We start from the raw sequence: 6000 nt of genomic DNA, 5'->3' as shown, positions 1-6000 counted from the left end.
TTTCCTGCTTTGATCATTTTTTACACTACAAAATATAATTGAATAAAACAGAAAAAAGCACTTAATAGTCATTCTAAAATTCATTGACTTTCAGAAGGAGTCAGTGTGCTAGAGGTGATATATTTTATTAGACCAACTGGACAGTTGCAAAAAAAAATAAATCTTTGTTTGCAAGCTTTTGGGCACATGTGCCCATACTCAAGCATAAGAGAATGCAAAGATTGTATGTTGTTTCCCCCAGCCACGTGGTCTTGCTGCAGGAATCTCAATATCAGCCTGAACACAGAGGCCCTGGGAGGCTGCTGCTGCTGTGTGGCTCTGTGCTTTGGCACAGCCCCAGCTGAGCTGCTTTAAGTGGGGAGTTGCTGCATCAATTTCAGCCAGAGCACAGAGCCCTGGGTAGGCTGTTTTTCTGGAGTTTTGTGCTCCAGTTGAGCTGCTGACTCTGCTCTAAGTGCAGAGTGGCCGCCTCAATTTCAGCCTGAGCACAGAGCCCCAGAGAAGCTGCTCAAGAGAGAAGCTGGGATCCTAGAGCCATGCTTTCCCAGCTCCAGGGTCTTGCCACCAGAGCCAGGACAGCTCCCCACTCCCAGCCAGCATGACCCCTGCTGTTCCTAGCCCCACTCCCCTCTTTGACCCAGTCCCAGTGTACTGGGACACATGCATAATTTTAGTCCTTTCATTTTTTCAAACATCTTTTTTCACTTCTTTCCCTTTATTCCTCCCTCCCACTTGCCTCACTTCAACCAGCTTTTCAGGATGCCTCCCCTCCCACACACTACTCTGGCTGGGGTCCTGCTGGCTGTGGAGGGAGGGAAGACCCTATGCTGGTTTCTCTGTTCCAGCTACAGGCTACCTTTCCCCCTTCTCTCCTACCACAGGGAAGGAACAGAGTCCTGGTCCCTGTCTACTCCACTGCTTGCCAGCCCTCTAGTGGAAAGTTGCAATCATGGAGGTTTGAAAAAGCATGAAGCCTTCACCTAAGCCTACTTTAAAAATGCCATAATTTTATGACAACAAAACATTCCACAGGTGTCTGACATTATACAGGTAACCCATACCAAAGCCTTTAAAAACTTTATGCCAGTTAGTTTGACATCTCTCTCCAGTAAACTATTGGAACAGAAAATTTTGGAACATACTCATAAAGAATTAACGGCTAAAAATCTAATTGGGAACATAGGACTAGAGAGCATTTGGGGGGAACTGAGTCCATTCCCCTACTGTGACAGGCACTATATCAAATTACTGCTTTCATAAATGTATTAAGCTTCATGGAATCATAGAAAAATAAAGCTGGACATGTCTTTAAGAAGCCATCTAGTCCAAATGCCTGCTCAAGGCAGGATAATCTCTTAGTTTAGCTGTCTTAGACAAGTGTTTGTGTTACCCATTCTTAATACTACCTGAAAACATTAAAAAAAACAAAACACCCAAGTCACCAGGAGAAAAGCAGGAGGTGATGGCACTTTTTAACATCCTGCTACTACAAGGACAGAAAGTAATTTATTAAAATATGTTCAAAAAACCCAAAGAGGATCTTTCCCCCTCCTGTATCAGAAGAGGGCAACCTCCCCCACAAGTTCATGCCAATCTGATCATGAGGTAAAATTCCTTCCTTATTTCCAATGTGGTGATCAAACTGACCCTGAGTGGAGGAACAAACCACTAGTGAGGAAATTCCTTGTTTTTTTAAGTACCAACAAGAGCATCACCACACTCCAGTCAAAAACCCCAGTCTTGGTTGCAGCTAACACAGAAAGCCTTCTGGACTATGGGGTCCATTTCTGGTTCTTGCCAGCCATTGTCTTCTTCTCTTCCTTTCCCCCTGCTGTTCCACTGCTGAGTGTCTGACAGCAATTACTGACTTCAATCTGTGCCTCATGGAGTCTGGGGACCCTACTTCTGGTAGTAATATGCTGCCACCTTTCTTCCATGCTCTTTTGCATTTCTTAGACCAGCTTCTCATGAGTCCTATCCAAGAAGTTTTCATTTTCCCTGATTATACATGGCACAGATACCTGACAACCCCTTGATCTTTTCCTCCAAGGTGAACAGCAGCTTACACTTGGTGTAGATGAAGTTGTCTTGACCTTCCAAGAGGAACACAGAGATAGCACATCCCATTCAGGTAGTGACTGTTTATCAAATATCCTATGCTTTCTGGAGGACACCTAGGCTGCAGGAAAAAACCCCAAAATAAAACATGCACACACAGCTCCCAGCACCAGTCAAATACACAGTTACTACAATAACCCAGGCTGAAGTTGTTCTACTTCTGGGGTGTGTGCTTTAACTGAGAGGCTGGTGTGTAAAATATGGGCATCTCTCACTCTGCTGTGTTTGAGAATGAAATTTGCTGTAGGCACCGTGCTTTACATTGAACTTATTGGTTCAGTGACTATATGGTGGAGAAATTTACTAGCTATCATATGTACTAACATCTTAGACCTACCATGCTTAGTAACATTTGTTTTCCAGTCTATATCAGGGAAGATAGAACATGTATACACTGTGGCAATGGTATGTCCTAGCAGGACCATTCCTTAATGTGCCCCTACCAGCTGCCTATGGACAGTTCTAAACCCAGAACTATACCAGTGGGGCCATTTAGGAAAGTCCTTCTGTGTTTGCTCTCAAGACCTTAGTTTCCAGCATTCTTAGGAGTTAACACGGAAGAATGACCCAGGAACAGCTTCATCAGTACTTCTAGATTTGGAGAGCACCTGTGGAAGGTGAGTGGAGCCTGCTTGTGAACAACCTGGTAAGGGTGTACTACTGGGTGGATGCTGGAATGCAGTGGGTAAAGTATATCTGGACTTTCGCAACTCTTTTGATAAATCTCATGTGCCCTCTCATAAACAGATTAGACAAATGGGGGCTAGACAACACTACTACAAAGTATATAGACAACTGGCTTAATAGCTTCAAGCAAGGGGTAATTTTAAACCTGTTCTGGAATGGCAGGACATTTTTAGTGAAATCTGTCCTGGGCCCAGTACTGTTCAACACAGTTATTAATGATTTAGAAGTGGAAATATTGAACTTCCTGAGCAAATTTGCAGACAACACAGAACTGGAAAGGTTTGCAAACATACGTGAAGATAGGAGAGCAAGTCAGAAGGATTTTGACAGATTGAAAAGGTGAGCTGACAACTGACTGAGTGGCAGCCCTACGAAGAGGGATCTAGGAAACATGGTAGATCACAGACTCAATATGAGTTCTAGTGTGATGCAGGTGCATGAATATACAGTTCTGGGCTGATCAATAGAAACACATTAGATATGACACAAGAGGTGATAGTGCCTCTTGACTAGGTACTGGTTAGACCTCACTGAAAGTATTGTATGCAGTGTTGGGCACAAAGATGATAAAGGGCTTGGAAGCCATATAAAGATAGGTTGAAAGGAACAGGTCTATTCAGGCCTATGGAGAAGGCTAGTAAGAGGAGACATGACAGCAATCTTGAAATACCTGAAGGACTGTCATAAAGAAGAGGGAGAAGCCCTTTTCTACACCAGCAGTGAGGGTCAGACATACAGCAGTGGCTTTCATTTGCAGCAAAGTAGGTTTAGGTTGGATATCAGAAAAAAAAATTCCTTGGCAGTTAAAATAGTGAAGCAGTGGAATAAACTGTCTAGGGAAGTTGTGGAATATATCCTTCACTGGAAATTCTCAATAAGCAACAGAATAAGCTTTGGTCATGGGTGATTTAGGAGTAGCTATGCCTGCATTATGCTATCAAGAGCAATGGTTGAAAGTCCAGGAGGCATTGCTTTTCAACATGACTTACTGGGAGAGCATGAGAAGAGCTCTGTAGCCTAGAACAGGTGGATATTGGAGAGGACAGTGTTTAGCAGCAGAGTGAAACAGATCTCCACAACCAGCTTAGTAATAGAAGATTAAATGATAGTAGATAAGTTTATGGAGGGGTTAGCATTACAGATAGGGGAGTCCTGATTTTCCAGTTAGAGGGTGTCATTTTTGGAGTTGTGCTTGCTGCCTCTAGGTTGCAAAGCAGAGTGGAGGATGTTTGATTTTTGCCATGATTCTGGTTCTGCTGGTTGCTAGATGGGATGAAGAAGGAATTTTTCCTTTCCTGTTGCTAAAGATGTCAGGAATTTTTTCACCTCCTCTTCTTCAAAAATATAGGGCATTGGTTGCAGTCAAGGATGCAGATTTTGATTGGGGTGTGCCAGTGCTGCTGCTGAGACTAAAACCTGGGGTATCCTGGTTAGAGCATTTTGACCCTCTGCTCAGGATCAGATTAATCACCAGATTTAGAATCAGGAAGGACTTTCATTCCATGATCAGATCAGCATTGATTGAGGTGGGGGGTTGCCTTTCCCTGTAACAAGAGGGGGTGGGGGGGAAAGGGTATGTCCCTCAAGTTATTTTAACAATACTTGCAATGTCAAGACACTAACAGTGCCCTCATCTCCCTGCTTTACCTGTGGCAGGTTAGGATGTTTTTGGTGTGCCTTCTAGTTGTGCATCAATGAAGTTTGTATAGCTTTAGGCATTGTTTAGTTAATGCGTGTATAGAATGATTTGATTAGGAATGATCTTGTCTTGAGCAAGAGGTTGGATTAGATGACCTCCTGAGTGCCCATGCACAAATGGGTGTGAGAAGGAATCTGTCTACTCTGGGATGCTGGAAGTAGTGACCAAATGTTATCACCCTGTGTGTGACATGCCATACATTCAAATTATAACTTGATAAAAAACAGCTACAAAAGTGTTCTACATTTTTCAAGTAACATCTTGGTGGCTGGTTGGCTATTTTTATGACTGGTTGTCCATTTTTGTTGTGTAGTAAATATTTTGCATATGTAGCATGTTAAAATTGAATGTGGAATTAACCAGTTAATTGCACAATAAATGTAATGTATATTATGGTCCTTAGACAGCCTAGCCTGCTAAAAGACATCATGTTTGTACCAGAAAAAGCCATTTTTTCTGTAACAAAGTATGATCATTCAGACATCTATGTTCATTCCCAGGGGAAAAACACTAACGAGGTTCATGGGATATAAAGTGCTAGCAATTTGTCCTGGGACGTGGCAAAGTGCATCTGAATGGTTTTCCCAAGATTGCATCATTAAATCAATGGCAGATGAGTGGCTTTATGTTCAGCTGCTCACTAAACCCTGATTGGAAGGGTGATGTGTGTACACACCAATCCTGGGTCTTTTCTGTTTGAGGACAAAAACAGGCACCACTTATCCCAGGACAAATGCAGTGTCTGTTCTTACCCCTAGCCACCAGTGACATCTTACTTCATTTTACATTTACCTGTTATGGGTCTACACATGCAAATAAACACAACTAAATTCAATGTGCGTTAAGCTAATGTGCATTCAGTGATTTTTGGCAGGTGTCTACACATGCAGGACTTGGCACTAAAGTTAGTCCCAAGTCCCTGCAACCCTGCCATTTGCCCTTGTGGCCGCCAGGGGGAGCTCCAGCCTCCAGCTGCATGGCTGCCAGGACTTGGCAGCCATGTTGAAGCCAAAGGTGGTTGCTAGCACCTGACACTCATCTGGGAAACTAATTCCTGGCCAGGCCCTTCCCTGCCCAGGAGCCAGGGTCAGGACCCAGCACAGGGCTTGGGGGAGCATCCATTCACCAAGACCCCCCCCAGGGGAGGACAAGAAATAATGGTCACAAGCTGATTGATGGTAGCTTCAAGCTAGACATTAGGAAAAAAATACTTAGAAGCCAAGTGCTAAGGGTTTGAAACAGGCTCCCCCCAGAGGTATTACAATCATCCACCCTGGCGATCTTCAAAAAATGTCTTTACACCCATCTTTCTGGGGTGATTTGATCCCACCAGTCTTTCCTGCCCATGTGCAGGGGGGGCTGGACCCGATGATCTGTAAGGTCCCTTCCAGCCCTTAACAACTATGAAAGTAAGAAACTATGAAACATGTCAGCTCCATCCTTGTGCATCTCTACCTCCCCATGCCAAACTTTGCCCCTGTCCCTGCCAGTGATGC

The 6000-nt window shown here is 43.8% G+C and overlaps 1 protein-coding gene across 10 annotated transcripts in view; it reads left to right on the top strand.

Annotated features, from left to right (window-relative positions):
• Window positions 1-6000, top strand: part of FEZ1 (fasciculation and elongation protein zeta 1) — a 226388-nt gene that overhangs the window by 89565 nt on the left and 130823 nt on the right. The window lies entirely within an intron of this gene.

The sequence above is a fragment of the Alligator sinensis genome, unplaced genomic scaffold (genome assembly GCF_000455745.1).
Source record: "Alligator sinensis unplaced genomic scaffold, ASM45574v1 scaffold817_1, whole genome shotgun sequence".
Taxonomy (NCBI): domain Eukaryota; kingdom Metazoa; phylum Chordata; order Crocodylia; family Alligatoridae; genus Alligator; species Alligator sinensis.
The sequence above is the reverse complement of the archived record's forward strand: the minus strand, read 5'-3'. Positions and strand labels throughout refer to the sequence as shown.